Source organism: Nilaparvata lugens, chromosome 2 (assembly GCF_014356525.2).
Source record: "Nilaparvata lugens isolate BPH chromosome 2, ASM1435652v1, whole genome shotgun sequence".
NCBI lineage: Eukaryota > Metazoa > Arthropoda > Insecta > Hemiptera > Delphacidae > Nilaparvata > Nilaparvata lugens.
The window spans coordinates 9,991,775-10,012,393 of NC_052505.1; the positions used below are offsets into that span (position 1 = coordinate 9,991,775).

At 35.6% G+C, this 20,619-nt stretch overlaps 1 protein-coding gene across 1 annotated transcript in view; it reads left to right on the forward strand.

The window, feature by feature from the left end:
* LOC111052701 overlaps nt 1-20,619 on the forward strand; it is a 44,485-nt gene that overhangs the window by 13,679 nt on the left and 10,187 nt on the right. Inside the window, exon 2 of the mRNA XM_022339452.2 lies at nt 10,217-10,273. The gene's annotated coding sequence lies outside the window, so the exon portion shown is untranslated. The remainder of the gene's footprint in view (nt 1-10,216; nt 10,274-20,619) is intronic.

Consider the following 20,619-nt stretch of genomic DNA (forward strand, 5'->3'; position numbering starts at 1 on the left):
AATATACCACTAATCGTTTTCACATGAGTATGTTACTATTAGTCATTTGATACAGTATTTTCTTATTCCATTGCTTTTGAAACATTTCCCACTGCTTTCGTAATATTTAACTATTTATTAAACTTTCGTTGCTTTTTGAAATGTCATTTTGTAACGTTTGTATTATCTGCTAATTGGGGAGGGGCTTGTCTAAGCCAATGGCCGACATTCACCTTTATAGATCACGGCTTCCATCAATAACGCGATCGACCATTAGTATAAATACTGCCGCTCTTTTCTTTAGTTTTAATTTACTAGAGGTTGATAATGGTGTAATAACAGAAACCTGTATCTCGATTTTTAAAAGATCTGTGGTTTGACAATATCTAGTCTTTCTAGATATGCAATATGGATAATTACCACAATATCATTTTCACAACTCACAAGGAGAAAAGCATTGTTAATCTCATGATATGACATCATCATCCCCTCGGTAAGTTTCAAATTTGCATAAAGATTGATATACACAGTAGTTAAAAGTTTTGGGTGTAAAGTAGAGAGAAAGATCTTAAAAATTTAATCCAAGTGATATATCATTACTGTATTGACTTTGGATAATCCTTGTTATGATATCCATTTATCTTGAACCAATATGGTGAACAAAAATGTTCACAGTAAATTGCTCAGTGATAAAATAAAAGCGTATCGTACCTGTATTGTAATTGTCAGCTATCAGACGGAAGTTCCGAAAAAAATCGGACATTATTTATTTATTGATCTATGATATACTTATAATACAATGATTGGAAATGAAAAACAGGCTCAGTCCCTACAATTTCATTCCCGAATTTTGGTTTAAACTATTAATCATGTTGGGGTATTTAGATTGTATCTTGTATGACTTTGAACTTTCAAATGAATATGTTACCTATGTTGGATTTGGTTATTATGACAATACAGATGATCTGATTTGTAACAAACCAATAATGGAGCTAAATTATATTCCGTGGATAAACTGTAACCATATTATTTTGAAAATTTAAAAATTAAATTCTTCAATACCCTCAACATACTCTCCATATAACATGCATGAGATGGATCTGGAGAGATATTTTCTCATGACCGATGGGAAATATGGAAGCCTCTTCAATTGACAAGTTTTTGCGTTTTCTTTTTTCCTGTACAACTATCCGACGATGTGGAGCATGAAGAGAATTGACCAGAAATTTATGTGGCTACTTTCATTCTCCATTGACGATCTATTCCAGATTCCGATTTCCATAAAGAACAGAAAGTGATAAGCACATTTTTTTACTATTGAAACTGTTTGCAGTAATGTAGGCTTCCTGGCTTCCATTCTTCCATTTACAATTTGTTGCAATACTTTCAGTTTTTATATCGATTTTTTCCTCTGTCATTTAACAATGATTTCAAATTGTTGGGTAGTAATGCAAATAGAAGACGTATGATGAAGTGGTTATTAAATATTATAATAGATATAAGAGATGATGAGGTAATTAAAGAGGTTCAGCCATCTTCTTCTCTCTTCTTTATCATTCGATAGGTGGACATCTTTCCATCGTTTTCTGTCTATAGCTGTACTTTTCAGTTGGATGTAGCTCTGGATCTTTGGTTTTGGAGTGTCACCCATCTGGAGTTTCAAAAAGATTTGCCAAAAACATTTAATTATATATTTTTTTCTATTCACTTCTATTGATTGAGCCTTGAAATGCAACAGTTTCAATAGAATTCAACACTTAAAGAGTCATATTAATGAATTTAGATCAAATTTATTCCTCCTCATTATTTCCACTTCACAATTTATTTCAATACTCTCATTCTTACATTGGAATAACTTTCACTCTATCATTTGATAATGATTTCATTATGGTAGTATTCAAAATAGAATACGTTTGATGAGGTGGATGATGTTGTGTATTGGAAGAGATGTACAGAATATTCATGGTGCAAAACCACATTCCATCCAACCTGCACGTGCAAAACATTTGTTGACGGATTGAATAAGTATTCGTCTCCAATACATCGGAATGATGATTCTGATACAACTTAGTAGAATATGACATAGATTCCCCCCAAAGGTTATCTGCATAGGGAAATAAGATAAACAAATTGAATTGAGAATACTTCCTGGAAATAAATTTTGTCTTGGACATTTTCAAATTTCCTAGAGATGCTGTTCTCGAGAGACTTCTGTACAAACCTCTTTAAATAAGTGAACTAACTTATTGGAACTTTCATACTGTAATAAGTTTCAGAGATTGTTTTTCCTAAATATTTTACACTTAGGGCACATGAGATGTTTTTTAAACGAGTCGACAGGGCAGGAAGTTCTCCGAATGGCTGATTGGGTTGTCGATTGGGAATCAGCTGATAGTAAGCCAATCGGAGAGTTTCCTGCCAACCGCCTCATTTATGGAAAACGCCTCATGTGGCTTGCCCCTTAGTTTGATTGCTTTCAATCCTCACAAGTGGACTGACATAATGGAGTAGTTAATGATAAAAACTTTCCTGGTGAAAACTTTAACCAATACACCATCTCTTCTATGATGCAAAGACAGTATATTCTAGATTACATTATTTTATAAATCCCATTGATTTGAAAAATTCAGGATGTACGTGTTTAATAAAATAGTATGTAGTTAATATAATATTATGTACATTGAATTATCAATTTTCCCACACATCCATCGAATACATGTTTATGTTGTGTGATAATTTTCCTACATCAAATAGGTCTTCTTTATCATCTTCTTCTTCTTTTTTTTCTTCTTCTTTTTTTTCTTCTTCTTTTTCTTCTTTTTCTCCCTCTAATCATCTTTTAATTTAATAAAGGTCTTTAATAAAGTCAGCTATTCAATTCAATTCAGTTCAATTCATCTGCTCCTCTTTTTATCCTCTTCTTCGTCTTATCTTTTGTATCTTCATGTTTATGTTGTGTGATAATTTTCCTACATCAAATAGGTCTTCTTTATCATCATCTTCTTCTTCTTCTTCTTCTTTTTCTTCTTCTTCTTCTTCTTCTTCTTCTTCTTCTTCTCTTCTTCTTCTTCTTCTTCTTCTTCTCCTTCTTCTTTTTTCTTCTCCTTATCATCTTCTCTCCATCATCTATTATTCTTCTCCTTATCCTTATCTCTTTCTCTTCTTTTTCTTCTCGAAAAAGAGATTAGCAGAGAGTGAAGTGCAGAGCCAAGTGTTTACGTCCAAGAGTCGTTCACTTGTATCGTCGGTCAACATGCTTGCTGAGGAATTTTGAACGGCATGCCAGACATTTTATTACGTTGACAGTATAATGAAGAGGCAGCAGCGGCTGGCAGGCCTTTTATTATTCATACTTTCTACTTCGTCTGACTTCTACCTCTACTTATCGGGCTTATATACTGTGGGGATGCTGAGGCTCTACAATTACAAAATAGAAATTCACGCACGGCATGCTCTCCAGGAACCTGTTTTCGGGTCAGTTTTTTCTACAAATAGCGGGAATCTCGAAACCGACTCACAGAATGTAGAGACACCCACCCACTAGAGCCCTTGCCCTTGTGCCTTGTGATGGCATCCACTGTGTCGTGTCGTCCCACGGTGACATTCCTGACCCACTTCCACGCGGAGACTGTGAGTCAACGACACTGTTTGGGATGATTTTCATAGACAAACCTGTTCTCATGCTATTGAAAATCTCAAGGTTTGATTTTACTATTCAAACACAGAGAGTTTTTTATGTTTATATGTTTTCATGAAGATCATAAATCGATGTTTCAATTGTGCTATTATGATAATTAGGTAGATCCGTAGATGAGTGTTACAGTAATTATTAGGTAGGTAGACTATGATGGAAAAACGTTTGAAAATCATGAAAATATTAGGCTACCGGTACTTCTATCTCACTGAGTAAGTTTTGAAGTCAAAGTTACACATTGACATTACAATAGCGTTACACATTCATATTCTTCAATCACACAGTGAAAGATTTTATGTCGGTTTCTGTTTACATACGAGAGTCTAATGCCTGGTTGCACAAAAGCTTGTTAAATTTTAATCATGATTAAATGCTACGAGTAAAAATCAGACAAGTCTTTTTTGAAAAGAAAACTTCTTTGACTGGTTCTCGTAGCATTTAATCATGATTAAAATACAACAGACCATTTTTGCAACCGGATGCTTTCATTCAGGGTCAAACTTTAAGGTTATTTATCTTCGTTTAAACTGAGATGATGCATATGGACCTAAATCCATACTTCAATTTACTCTTTAACACTGAATTTAAGGTTTGCTTGAGGTAGCTTATTGATTGAATAAAAGTTGTTTCTATTCTATACTGAATACGTACAATAGATAGTATAGAGTTCACTATTCTTTAATAAGTGATTCCAATCCACTTACCAGAGTAATTTAATTAAGAAGTCAGTGGGGGGGGGGTTCATCCAATGTTAAATTAATCAGGATTAGTGGAAGAGAGACCCTAATCTGACTCTAACCTGCTTGAAATATCAGCTACAGCATCTTCTTTTCAGATTTCAATTCAATTCCCAACGGTATATCACACAAACTATGAGCACCTGTTCACATACATGCTTAGATGGCATGCGGCTAAGGTCCAAGGCCAAGGTGATTGGTGCATGAGGAGATTATTGTCAACTTGACTTTTGCATGTTATGGCTTGGGAGCTGGCCGTGGTGTGTGCCAGACACCTGCTAAGACAAGAAGGAGAAAGGAAAGAGAAGAAGACATGCCATTAGCTAAGATAAGAAGGAGAAAGAAAAGAGAAGAAACATGCAATTAAAGGCGGTGACGACGCGATGAACATAACGACGCAGTGACACACATTTCAAAGCTCATTTCCCTTTCACACAGCTTGGACACTGCAGAGAACAGAGGTGTATATTGTAGAGGGCCTCTTCCTGGTGCAGTGTGTGCTGTTCGGCTTAGGCTTCTCACTAACTCTGAATCAGGAATTCCATTGAGAATTCCCAGCCAATAACACCGGCAAGACACACATTCTATCACTTTCACATTATCAGGTTCACACTCTCTCTATCCGCTTATCAGTTTCTCCGATCTTCTTTCTATTATTGTACTGAACTTTTATGTTCCCCTCCAAGTAAATAATCAGTGAATAAAATTAATAATGGTTTCCTTCAAGTAATCGATTATTCTTCTGGCTTGTGGGACATTACATGCATGCATTGAAAAGTTTGGAAAATTCCTGATGTAATGGAAAGAGTGAAGGAAAAGAAGTAACTCGATCGTGGAAGTTACTCCTTCTATTAATCCAAATGGTAGACCTGGTCACCTGTAATAGTCAGACAATGAGACTCTCTTTAATTAATGTAATGTGTTTAATGTGACATGAATGTCATTTTAGAGTTCAATTCAATTTACTTTTTCCTTCTGAATACAATTCAAAGCAGTTACATAGAATCAAGTTTAAAGCATAGAATCAAGCAATAAAGTTTATACAATTCAAGAAACGATATAATATACTTACTAAAATCAAACAACAAAATATAGAACTATACTAAACAATAAAACTCTTGAGCTATCACAATTTTATTCTTGTATAAAATTCTTGTATCAGAATTCCTAGTTCCTAGGGGGTTCTGCCATATCTTTCAATCTTAACTAATTTACAGATGGAAATTACAGCATTTCACTTGAATTTTCATTTAATGATGATTGTTTATTAATGATAAACAATAAAAATAATAATAATGATCATTAATAATAATCGATTGATTGACTTGTTCTTCTTGTTGTTTATATTCATGAACAATTTATTGTTTTTATAAATGACGAACTGCCAAACAAAATGTAAAAATGTACATGCAAGGATAATTATTGATTATATTGAATGTGTAATCGAACAAAACGTTCTTAGTTAAATTCAAACTGACATTTTAAAACATCTCCCCAAATATCATCAACCAATATCACGGAAGAGTAAAGATAAAGAAATAACTCAATCGTGGAAATTACTCCTATTAATTGAACAAAAGGTGACCCGGTCACCTGTAAAAGGCAGACAATAAGACTGTCTATAATGCAATGTCTTTACATTCCATTTACTAAAGGAATGTAATTCAAATTCATTGAATGTAAAATAATTTATTCAATAATTGCATTAATACCAATACGTTACGCGTCTTTCCAATATCGTGTTTGTGAATTTGTACTGACTCGTGAAAACGTTCTCAGCCAAGCTCGCTTTGGTCACTAAGCTAAAGAAGCCAATCAGAACAGTATAATTATTCTAGTAGCGCGTTTTAAGTTTCTGATTCACACAACGATTTTGGAATCATTTCTAAGAATCGCTTCCCGGTGGAAGCTTTAGCTGTAGGTCCATTAATAATCTCATTAGTCCATTAAACTCTCATTATCATCCGTCTCATCACCCACTCTCAAGCCTGGAGCTAATTTTGGCATCACCCTCAACAAAAAAGAGAGCATAGGCTGAATAGAATTACAAATCTTAGTTCTTTCAAGTCTTGAAAATAGCATGAATGTCCGAAACATGTTGTGATAAAATAATTAAAAAAGGGTACTGATATTTGTATTGCTAAGTAGCCCTAAATAGAAAAGAGATAAGAGAGCATAAGCCCACGTATGTGAAGTTGACCAGCATGATAACAGCCCGCCAAATTAATATACGGTATATAAATTAAATAAATTGAATTGAATCTAGGAAATTTTGAATAAGCTCAAATAAGAATGACAATATCATAATATCTGAACACCTGAACATGATTTTTTTTTATTTCATCCAATGCAGGTACTCCAATTGTGGAACAATTGACTTTAGTTGTCACTACTATAATCACAATATTTGAATAGGGTGATTCATTTTATTACATCTTTCAAAATCTTCAACTAATCACAAGCGACTAACACCTTCATAGTAAACAGTTTTTAAAACGTCAAAATTTGAAATTCTTTTTGTTCCTTTTGAGTGAAAATGGACTAAATTTCATAAAAGTGGAATCATAACCCTATTTCGGACTTTTAAAATGTTATCTAAATTAAGGAGAGAAATAATACAAGAAGTATTCTTAGTTTTTCTCTCCCAGTCAGTGCTTTCCTGTAAAATAAATAAAAAGCCCCTTCAATTTCATTGGTCCATAACAAACGCATATTGTCCCATAGACTGCTGCATTTTATCAAACAAATACGGTACTACGCCAAACAAATCCCTCCTCCTACTCCCAAACAGCTCCAACTCCTCGACCAATCACAAGCGATTAACACCTTCGTAGTAGACGCCTCTTCACTCTGATTGGTTGTTCACAAAAATAAGGAGTCACTCAACCGCCATTTTGTAGTACGGAGCTATTCCAACCAATTGTCAATCATTCTCAATTACAGTCGAATTGTTTTGAAGAAATGGCGAATCTGGCCTACTAAAACGGAGATGATTAATAATTGTGAATGGTGGAAACAGTCTAAGAATAAGAATATTTTATTTTCCCAAGAAAAATTACATGATTGCATGAGATATTGTCATAATAGTTATAATATTCAACTATATTTTAATATATTTATACACAATATACATATAAGTCATAATGAAATCAAATTATACATTTTTTAAAGTCAGAATAAAGATGACTTTTCATTACCTAGTCTGATTAGAATAAGATGATAGTAGTATAAGGATAAGCCAATACTAAGCAGCCACCCTTTCAATTTACGCTTGCAGACTGCTTCGATGTGGGATGGAGAGAAACGTTGAAGAAATTATAATATTTTAGTGTGACCACTGAATTATTTCATACACTTATAACTTTGAAACCTACACCTACGGTGTAGGTGTTTCAAAGGCAAGATATATTTGAGGAGACAATCACTGTACTGAATAAAATAAATGATGAAGAATAAAAGACAAAATTCAGAGAATGCACATTAAAAATAGCGGGGTATATCAAGAAATACCATTGCAAGACAGCGGTTCTAGATCATGATAGCTTTGATTATGGATACGTTTAAAAACTTATCCATAATCAAAGATAATAGTGAATAAGTTTAGTAAAGCCTGGGCCTCACTTATTATGCAGCGATACGATCCTACTCATGTCCGATATATCTGTGGGGTGGTGGGACAGATCATATGACGGACATGTGTGGCATGCACCAATCTAGGCCGTTGTCATCACTGACCATAATAATAATTATGTGATCGGATTGGAAAACTGCATGATAACTGCATTAAGCCCGTTGAAGTCTTCTTTTTCTTTACTAGCAGTAATGAAATAATTTGAAAGATTTTCATTCACGTTCCAACCCTAGAACAGTTTCTCAAATTTTAGGTGAATACTATCAGAATAAAAATAACAACACGGTACAGTAAATAATTGATAACAAAGCACTAGATCTATCACTATGAACATGGGGAATTTAGTGAGACTCCCAATTCGGTCATAAGGACTGGACTAGATAACTCGTAGCTCCATATTGCCTGGTACACTATCTCACTTGTTTATATTGCACGTTAAACAACAACTAATTTTTTAGTTGACATAACTTGGAACTCTTCCATAGAAGGTACTCAGAAAAACCTTACTTGGAAGCTCTTACGTAAAATGTCCAGGAATCTATTAAAATTCCTGGCAACGCTGGAATGTGCTGTTATTCCAGTCAGGTATTTGATGAAAGTTGATTTATCACAACAAACAAAAAACACATCAAGTTTCAGTTAATCATAATAATTACAATTGAAATCTGAACTTTGTGGTGCACAACATTTTCCTTATTATTTGTTAAGGGTGTTTAATAGATCATTCCATGAATTATTTCACATTAATGAGCATGTTGAAAGTTAACTTTCCATTCCAGATGGGAAAATAATTATATTTTTATTCAGTTTCAGTTATTTTCACACCACTTTAATAAGAGATTCAATTATTTGTAACACGTTCAGAAGCCCCTCTATTACCAAACATCACAATTGACAAACAAATCATATATTTAAAAAAATGATTATTAATCTTTATTGTATGTGTTCTCAACTGAGCATTTATTCCATATATTACTCAAGGAATATACAATATTATTACTTGACGTAGCTTATAGCTGAAAGGGATTCCCCCAACATTTTAGCACATAATGCTATCATCCATGACATCTCTGTCTCGTTTCCAAAACCCAAATACCATTATTCACTGCAGCTCCAAATATTTGACTTATCCGCTTATTCATGACAATCGTTAAGCTCATCTTCATTCTATATTCAATGACCTTTTCTCAGTTCTGACATACTATGGTTCGTTATTGTGAGTAACTGATAAGAAAGATAATGCACCTTTTTCTGACATACGGTGTTTGGTTATTATGGGAAATATATAAGAACGATGGAGAGCACCCTTCCAAGGTGGTAACAGAATGATAAGAAGGAATATGTGAGCTGAGCCTCGGATGAAACGTGTAAATGGGTGAAGGTCAAAGGAAGGTCACATTACGGGATCGACCTTGGTCATTGAACTGGACCGATCAGAGCTTCCCGTTAGAGGCGCACCCAAAGTCAGGAGAAGTTTTAGTTTTCTCCTTCTTCTTCATTACCTTCATCTGCTTCTTCAACTTCTTTCTCCTTTTCTCCTTCTTATTCTTAATCTCCTTCGTGGTCAAAATAAAATAATTTGATTTTGACCACGGCCAAAGTCAAAGTCAGGGCCAGCTACCCATTTCATATTACTTCACTCTCCGTCTGTCTTTACTGCTAGCCTATAAGACAGCCCTATAGCCCTACAGCCTAAGACAGTTCCTATAGCCATAGAGTAAAGATACCGTTCAAGATTATTTGTCTCTGCTATAACTTTCATTACATGTAGATGCTTGCTGAGGCTGCTCCCTTCCAATCATCTAGCTAGATCAGTTCACAAACGAATTTAGTTTCAGTTATTGTTATTGGGTTGTTTTGAATTTGAGAATTCTCCAACAACCGTGTGCTGTATTAATTTGATTTTCAATAAGATGTTTTTCGATAGTTGATAGCTATATTTATAAACGGTTCCAAAAAACGTTATTAGCCAAAGCAAGAAGCAAGCTTCAATTTCCTAGCAGCCATTAACAAGAACTAATCAAAATAGTTCTTGAGAATTTTTTACAAAAAATATGGTATCAAGTATGATTATCCTCGTAGATTCCTTAGGCCTTATTATCTGTCTGCTTGAAAAATATTGATTTGATGAGACCAAATGACAATTTTCAATAACAAGCGTTTTCATTGTTTCAGCAATAGGAGATTTCAACTCATGAAGGAGTTCTGAGAAATATACCACGTACCTAAAAGGTAAGAGAAATGGAAATAGTTATTTGTGCAACTAGTGCGCAAAGTGACAGTTTGCTGCACCGAAAGAAACGTTTACGCCCGAGCCGTAGGCGAGGGCGGAATGGTTTCTTGAGTGCAGCAGAGGAACTTTGCGCACGTATTTCACATTAAGTTTTCCTACAGTTACCATTGAATATGAAAAGTGGGTAATTATGGGTAAAATTGCCTGAAATGCATCAAATGTTTTTCTGTGTAATTTTATTATTGATAAAAACCTTAATTTATTGTCAAATTGAATAAAAATGTTGTCCTTGGTTATAATATATAATACTAATAATTTGCGCGTTGTGCTTCGTTGCACCTCTGCTCACTATAGCAGCCCAGTCACTGTTACCAACTTCATTTTGATTTTGCTGCACTGTTGCTCCATATAACCTACTAAGTATTTTGCGTTGCCATGTTGCAAATCTGGAGTGCAGAAAAATTTTTCCCGCACTAGAGCGGAAAAGTGATTCTTTGCGTTCTGTAATCAGTGCAGCAATGGCCACTTTTCAACGTAACTGTAGGAAAAGAATAATAGTTTGTAATATTATATGAATATGTATAACTATATTAATTATTATGAATAATTCTATAGATGGAAATCACTGAGATATTGCAATAATTATTCAAATTTTAATGAATTAATTAGTATTAAACGAAAATCCAAATTAAATGCTGTGATTCATTTCGAAGACTTCTACTACTGCAAATATTTACAACAGGGTAAACAGCTAGATGGAAATTCGATCCATTTTTAATTTGTATTTTCGTTTAGTGATAATAAATAATTCTATCTTATAAATAGAGAGAAGCATTAAAATTTGCTTTCAACTTTGAGGGAAAGGGTCAGGCACAAGTAGAAAACTCAGTCATGCACCTACAAAATTTTTACAGTAGAATTTTTATTGTTAGTAGTTTTCCAATTTTGAGGAAATTGATGTTATGATGTGTCAAAACAAGATTCAGCTCCAGTTTTTCTTAACGGGGGTTTGATATTATCAAGAAGTTACTCGTTATCTTTAACAAGAAAAACTTTTAATGAAAATTATGGAGAATTATAAAAATGATGCACAGTTCCAATCAACATCTACAGAATAATTAAAAATAACGTACCGGTAGTATTCTTTCATTTATCCCAGTTTGTTCCAGAAACGAAATTATGAGAGATTTTTGGAGAAGAGTTAAATGTTAGATATTGCTAATTTAAAAGTTTTTTTTCGAAACAGGAGACGTTTTTCCAATCACAAATCAATTTGTTTCTCAATCTGCAGTTCAAAACGTATGTGAAAATAGCACTTGAATATCTGCTAAGAACCATTCGAGAACATTTACTAATAGGTTGATTTTGCCATCTTTGTAACGGAAGAGAATGTTTTTTGTGAGTACATGAATGCTAACGGTGCGCTTACAAGAGGTTCCGCATTGTCGAAGTAGCTGATAAGCCTGTTCCATTAAACTAAGCACTTGTCACAGGACTTAGCCCATGGATCGACTTCCACTGAACGTATCATCAAGTACCTCAAAGACCTAGTTCATACTTTATCAGTTTATCCAGAAACACTCACGATTTCCCTTTTCTTCATTGTCATTCTGCCCAACACCCTAGAGTTTAGAAGAATAGAAAAAGGCTCTCTAAACAAATTACTACATAAATTAGTACTTATGTTTTCTCTATGCTAACAACCTCAAGTCCAAAGTATATATAAATAATAAAGGAATAACAATCTATAATATAATAAAGGAAAGAATCGGCTTGTCGTAGGGGATAGGAAATTCACGAATCACGTCTGAACTGATTAACATGAAATTCTACATATGGATTCTTAATTTACCGAGGATAATTATAGGCCTATTTTCAATTTTTCAAGATTTCATAACTTTTTCAGTTTTTCAAGTTTTTAATTAGACCCTTGCGGAGCACGGGTTACCTGCTAGTCATGAATATTGACAATCTATCCTTCCTAGAGACTTCATTATATCATTTTCGTTCAGTGACAACTGTAATATGAACCATTTATATAAAAGTTATGTTTATAATCAACTTTGATTATCATAGGTGTACAGACGTACAGTCATAAAAGACGCAGTCCCACTACAAGTGGTGTTTTATTGAGAATCATACCTGCATTTCTGCTTATTTTCCTATTTCTATCAATCAATAGCTAACTTCACATTTTTAAAGTCGTCTCGTCTGTTCATCGTATCTTTGCTGATAGGAAATCGCTCTTCGATTTCATGTTTGGAGTATCACAGTAGCTTTAATCATATTTGTGTTCAGGATAGAATGTAAGAGAAATAGTCAGGAGGAAGTGTGGCTAGTGGCTCTTAAAGACGCTACACAGACACACAGTGACTAGTAGCTGCCACTAGCTGCCGCGGGAACGCGGAATTGAAAGTGAACAGTTCGTCTAGTTCTCAGTTCATCAAGTACCTATTTCGACCATTTCTTGAGATATACTGAAAAATGGGAAGTTGAGCCATTCAGGTCGTTCAGAAGTTAGGTTGAATGTTAGATGAGGGAAAGGTTAGGGATTAGGCTCTTGCTATAAAATGGTAATAAGCTGGTATTATTCAGGATTTCCTGTTAGTTTTGGAATATTAAATAATGAATCCACTTCCACTGGACTTTCTGGACGCAACAGGAACTTGGCGTACTGAAGTTGCCTACTCGGGTTGATTATGAATAAACTGAGATGTTGAGATGTCAATTTGCTGGTATTATTAATAATTTTATAATTAAATATATTCATGATACTGTAAAGTAGACTATCCACTGGACTTTCTGATTCTTATGTTGTATGACTCTTATATATGGCTGATTTATGATACTGTACACTATCCAATGGACCCTCTGAAAGCAACAGGAACTCGGCATACTGAAGTTGCCTACCCGGGCTAATTCTTGATCAACTGAGAACTAGATGAAGTGAATGTCACCGCAATAACTCAGTTTCATTTTGCGCGCGGCTCTATTGAACCGAGCTTTATCTTGCAAATCGACATGGAATGCTCGTTCGTCAACAACTCACCTACATTGTGGGCCGTCAAAGGTGACGCACACTCGCGCTGATATCCGCCGTGCCACTTAGCCATTCGGGCGAACCGTGTGGTGTTCATTGTAGGCCTACATGTAGTCACCCAAAGTCGCTTCGACAAAAGCTGACGGTATATTGAAGTACGTGCTATTGAATAGGATCGGAAGTGACTCCAATCACGGTATATAGAAGAAGAATAATTAAAAATATTTTCATCTAAATACCGTGACTCCATCTACTTTTAAAAATGCAATTTAATTTATAGGCCGTGAGTTTTAACATGAACCTCAACCCCTCAAACGGTGAAGGAGTGACTGGTGTGGTAGAGATGTAAGGGTTGGAATGTTCTCTCACACATCTTCTCCTATCACTCTGCATTCATAGGGCCAATGTAGAATAATTGTTCGAAGTGAGGGTACCAGCTGGCGAAAGCAAACTGTGCTCCTCATAACTTGCAACACTTCAAATACAGTACACAGTATACTTAAATATTATATTGAATTATGTGTACATCTATAATAAAGGAGAAAATTAGCTTATACACGTGAGGGATAGAAAATTACGAATGACGCATCATCACGTCTGAACGTTCCATGGTTTGATTCACTTGAAATTTTGTACATAAATTCTTAATTTTTCGAGGATGGTTATAGGCTTATTATAAATTATTTAATATTCCAATAGGTCAAGTTTTCAGTTTGTCAAGTTTTTTATTTGACCCTTGCGGAGCACAGGTTGCCTGCTCCTCATATATTAAATAAATTTTATAATTTATTGAAAATGCAATAAATAGTATAAACATTGCACTACGGGAATGAATCAAGCCTCAGGCTTGTGAAGGGGCAGTTGGATTGGGGGAAAAAAGACACGGATATTAGGACTAGGATACACACATATCACAAACATAAAAATTCAAAATTCAAATTCTTTATTTGCCTCAATAATACAATATGAATGTGGGTTTTGTGCAATAGGCGCGGATCAAGGACACTGACCTAGGGGGGGGGGTGATTCGGGTAGTCGTCGAACCCCACAGCCCGGAAAATGGAAAATTGCTGAAGTTTTTAATAGAAAACAACATTTGAGAGCTTTATTTTTTAATATTAAACATGTTTTTGGATTTTCTCATTCAAATGTCAAGGGGTACTTATTGTTGAACCCTAAATAAACAATTTTCAATCTCTACTTGGAAAAGTGTTGGTGGGGGGGGGGGTGTTGATCACCCCTGGATCCGTGCCTGTTGTGCAAACACACAGACATTCTACTAACAAAAGACTATTAGTAGCCATTAGAATTCTGCATATGTGATCTCAGTCATTTCAATGACACTACGCATATCTTGCTGAGATCACAGATCACATACATGCAGAATTTTCTATAGACAACTTGCAATCAAGATGCTACATGTAATGGAAACGTTGTTAGTTGGGTTATGCGTTGAGCGCATACTACAACGAGAAAGTAGCCGCGTACAATTAGCTAGCAGACAAGTTTTAGACACTTGATTTTGAAAAATTTCCAAGCTACAGCCCCGACTCGAGTCAGTCGAAGCGAGCATTGAAAAACTGTTATAATTTCCTCTGAGACGGGTAATTTATGTGCAGAGAAAGTTGACGATTGTCTTTATTACTAATTTGAAGCAGCAAGTAGCGACTGCCGGCCGGCGAATTGACTGCTGACTGCTGACTAGCCTTAATTCAGCCTTGGTCGTCGGATGTAGACCGATCAGAACACGTTCGCCATTCAACGTAGGTGAAAGTATTTAAACGTTCAATGAACCTTGAAGGATGCTATCATTCCTGAGCATACCGACACTTGCTTCACGCATGCATTTCCTTCAATGCATCCTATTTTTATTATGCGTTGTTGCTGGACACTAAATGGAATAGTAGGTGGAAGGTAGCCGTACACCATTATAAAATTCGGTCAGCAGTTATTCACTATCACTAGAATAATCAATGAGAAACGGGAGGTAGAGTAATGTAATCTTAAAATCACTTCGCTTATATGGGCTTAATGTAATCTTGTTTAAAGTTTCAAAGGAAAACTCATCAAAAACTTCATACAATGAACTTGACAAACATTATCAATGATCTCTCTATAGCCCTCATAATTCCTCCTCACAGCAGATGAGGAACTACCTCAAAGATGTGAACCACCTAAAAGTTCAGTGAAACTCACTTTACTTTTCCTTACTTTACTTTATCTGGCTCTACAGTCCTGGGTGGACCTTGGCCTCCTCTACATGACGCCTCCATACATCCCGCTCTTGTGCTCCCTGCCGCCAGTTCGCCACACCTAGCACACGGAGATCTTCCACCACATCGCTGATCCATCTTCTTCTTGGCCTTTCTCTTTTTCGGGTGCCCATCATCCTTTCATCAAGCAGCTTTTGTGGTACTCTTTCATCACTCATTCTTACCACGTGACCAAGCCATTCTATTCTTTTTGCTTTGATACACCTTATAATATTTCTTTCGCCAATTGCCTCATCAATCTCATTGTTAAATCTGGCTCTCCAGTTTCCTTCAACGCAGACTGGTCCCCATATCCTCCTGTACATCTTTCTCTCGAAAGACCTCAACGCTCTTTCATCTCTATTTAAAATGGTCCACGTTTCAGCTCCATAAGTCACAACCAGCCTTATCAATGTTTTGTACATCTTTACCTTGGTTTGCCTAGAAATCAGTCTGCTTTTGAAAATTTTCTGATTAGCATAATATGCCCGATTGCCCATCATAATTCGAGTGGAGATTTCATGACTAGTTTTATTATTAGCTGTCAGTGTTACTCCCAAGTATTTAAACTCGCTGACGCCTTCCACTTCACAATCGTCTTCTATTTTCAAGTTTCTAATCAGTCTTCTTCTTTCATCTGCTGACATTCGCATGTACTTGGTCTTACCTACATTTATTTCAAGGCCTAAAACTGTAGCTTCCTCCTTGAGTGTGCAAAACATTTCTTTCAGGCTATGCTCATTCCTTGCTAACAAAACAATATCGTCCGCATAGGCCATAGCTTGGCAGGTTCTATTTATTATTGTTCGTGTCGTACCCAACTTCTGCAGTGTTTTTTCCAGCACTAAATTGAAAAGAGTAGCGGAAAGAGCGTCTCCTTACCTAAGGTAGCCGTACACCATTATAAAATTCGGTCAGCAGTTATTCACTATCACTAGAATAATCAATGAGAAACGTGAGGTAGAGTAATGTAATCTTAAAATCACTTCGCTTATATGGGCTTAATGTAATCTTGTTTAAAGTTTCAAAGGAAAACTCATCAAAAACTTTATACAATGAATTTGACAAACATTATCAATGATCTCTCTATAGCCCTCATAATTCCTCCTCACAGCAGATGAGGAACTACCTCAAAGATGTGAACCACCTAAAAGTTCAGTGAAACTCACTTTACTTTTCCTTACTTTACTTTATCTGGCTCTACAGTCCTGGGTGGACCTTGGCCTCCTCTACATGACGCCTCCATACATCCCGCTCTTGTGCTCCCTGCCGCCAGTTCGCCACACCTAGCACACGGAGATCTTCCACCACATCGCTGATCCATCTTCTTCTTGGCCTTTCTCTTTTTCGGGTGCCCATCATCCTTTCATCAAGCAGCTTTTGTGGTACTCTTTCATCACTCATTCTTACCACGTGACCAAGCCATTCTATTCTTTTTGCTTTGATACACCTTATAATATTTCTTTCGCCAATTGCCTCATCAATCTCATTGTTAAATCTGGCTCTCCAGTTTCCTTCAACGCAGACTGGTCCCCATATCCTCCTGTACATCTTTCTCTCGAAAGACCTCAACGCTCTTTCATCTCTATTTAAAATGGTCCACGTTTCAGCTCCATAAGTCACAACCAGCCTTATCAATGTTTTGTACATCTTTACCTTGGTTTGCCTAGAAATCAGTCTGCTTTTGAAAATTTTCTGATTAGCATAATATGCCCGATTGCCCATCATAATTCGAGTGGAGATTTCATGACTAGTTTATTATTAGCTGTCAGTGTTACTCCCAAGTATTTAAACTCGCTGACGCCTTCCACTTCACAATCGTCTTCTATTTTCAAGTTTCTAATCAGTCTTCTTCTTTCATCTGCTGACATTCGCATGTACTTGGTCTTACCTACATTTATTTCAAGGCCTAAAACTGTAGCTTCCTCCTTGAGTGTGCAAAACATTTCTTTCAGGCTATGCTCATTCCTTGCTAACAAAACAATATCGTCCGCATAGGCCATAGCTTGGCAGGTTCTATTTATTATTGTTCGTGTCGTACCCAACTTCTGCAGTGTTTTTTCCAGCACTAAATTGAAAAGAGTAGCGGAAAGAGCGTCTCCTTACCTAAGGTAGCCGTACACCACTATAAAATTCGGTCAGCAGTTATTCACTATCACTAGAATAATCAATGAGAAACGTGAGGTAGAGTAATGTAATCTTAAAATCACTTCGCTTATATGGGCTTAATGTAATCTTGTTTAAAGTTTCAAAGGAAAACTCATCAAAAACTTCATACAATGAACTTGACAAACATTATCAATGATCTCTCTATTGCCCTCATAATTCCTCCTCACAGCAGATGAGGAACCACCTCAAAGATGAGAGCCACCTAAAAGTTCAGTGAAACATTGGTCCATAAATCCTTCAGAAATATATTTAGGCCCGTATGATCAATACCAGTTCGAATCTCATGAACCTTCAGAGAATTTAATTCTAAAATGAAGTTCAGTAACTATTTTGTCTAAAACAGACACAAAAAATCAGGAGACAAACAGCTATCTTTATTCGTTTTGTCTCCTCTAAATTCTGATTTGTTAGGTTTGAGCGCCTTTTAGACGAAAAAGTTACTGAACACTTCTACTTTAGAATGAAATTTTCTACAATATTACATAATTCAAAATACCATTCAGCGATAAGGTAACATATTTATGTCCAAACTTTGAAGTTCAAAAAGTTTGGTTTTTAGGATATTTAGCCCATTAACTCAATAATCATCAAAGTAACAAGCTTATAACTGGTTCCATTGGATTTCTCAGCTAATTTCGCATAAGAATTGATCACTCAAGTACCTTCCTTAATAAGGCCGTCACAAAATAATAAAATTGAAAATCTGAAGAAAAATATGAAATTTTCCGCCATCATTATCTCGGTTAAAAAAACATTCAATAGGTAACTATATTTACTGGTATTATTTTTGTTTCTTTATTTTGATGTAAGAAAGCACCCGAATAAGCTTTTCCGTCTATTTCAGAAGCACTCTGTTATAGAGATTGGTCCACAGATATACTATATCATTGACTGAATCTATTTACCGATGAGGACAATCAGTGCAAAGCTGCTTGCAATATACATCCGCATTTGATATCATAATTAGCTATACGTTTAGTTTCATCCAAGTCGTATATTCATATCGTTGGCTACACTATTTTTTTTTCAAAAATGTTGAATTGCATCAATTATTTCTTCAGTAGAACAAATCTAAATCAAATTAAATCAAATCAATTTATTCCTCTTTATAAATACATATTACAAAAAAATATTGTAGAATGCGTTATAGGAAATGTTCTTCACATAGACTATGATGCCTGTGTGCGAGGAACTTGAAGAACGACCAATTAGCAGATGGCTCCCATCTATTAAACGTGGATACTTAATTAAGAAAAATGTTTTTGATATTGTTGAATGGAAGCGAACTGGTCTATAAAACTGTACAGTGCTCTACTTTTTAGTTTTGACAGCTGTAGATAATAGCACTGCAGTAGGAATGCCTCTCCTAGCCTTCTAGCAGGCTATAATAGTATTTCTCGGTAACTTTAAGACACAGGAAACAAGGTGAATTACTTTCTGAGTACGGATTACAAGTATGCCGTTAATAAGTGGCAATGTCTCAATTAACGCAGACGAGAAAGTAGTCATAACTCGAATCTTTGTTTACGAAGGTGTAATCCACCGAACAACTGTACAAATCACAGGTTGATTAGGTGGAAAGGTGACACATACGATACTGTGAAGTGGTTGATGGCTTATGTTCTGAATAACAGGCATTTTTAGAAGGAACTAAACTAAGCGGAGAAAGTGAGACGATGACACATACAGTGGAATCTCCTTGTGGAAAACTAATAGAAGTCAAGTACGGTACAAAGAAATATTGATGCTCTGATAATTATTGGGAAATGAATAGACCACCAATATTGTCGAGGTAATTCAAGCGAGGAGTTGTACGAAAACAAATTCAGAATAAAGAAAGTTCAGGATATGATAGGTTGAATGAACAGGATTTTTGCTATAAGGAAAACTAGTCGTGTGAGGTTTCCCGCGCGACAAAAAGTGCCCTCAGCCGGTTGACCACTGAACTCAACATTATAGAATAGCATAAGCTGATTTTCTCTATGACTAAACCAAAGAGGATGGGTATAGGTATCTCCGTTTCTTGTATTCCTTGTATTACGGTATTATTCTGAGCATAGTGAAGAAAAATGACTAACTATTCCAACAAATGATAGCTGAAGTTTGGTCACCAAAGCAATTACGTCTCCATAACATCGGTACAGCTAGACATCACAAATCCACGTCTCGAGAAACGTATTGTTAACGGTATCATTAACTTTCTTCTAAAGTCAATATTCCATTACGTTCACGGATGTCACCACAATCAGAGAAAGTTTATGCGGTCATTTTAGGATAAAACCTATTTAAGGGTTCTAAGTGTGTGTGAAAATCGTCTGCGCCACTAATAGCTGACAGTTTCTCTGTCCCGCTGATCTTTTCAGCAGCCTTTGTGCGGCAGAGAGGCCATTAACTGAACGGACAACGCATGACGGAATCATGGCCAAGGCCTGATGCCCATCATCAGCCTCACAACAGCTCAGCCAAAGCAAAGCTTCCTATTGGACCGTAAAATACACCTCTCAACTCATAAACACTATATCTGTTCCTTCAAACATTAATGGATCTATTCAATCACAATATGACACTGCTTCAGATAGCAGCTTTCAACTGAAATATTTGTAAAAAAATCTTTAGTTACGTACAGGATAATAGTTGAGATATGATTCACGATTGGCAACTACAGCTAAAGTAATGTTCCTGGGTATAAAAATCGAAAGTTACATATAGATAATTGAATTCCTGAGATATGATTTTAGTAGTAGCAGCAACTAGATCAAACATGTTTTTGTGAGGAGAGATTCGCAGCATACGGTACTTCTGGATAATGGATTATAGTGCAAATACTTTCAATTTATGTACTCGATAGATTTGTTTGGATTGAAAATCTAATAGAATAAGTACC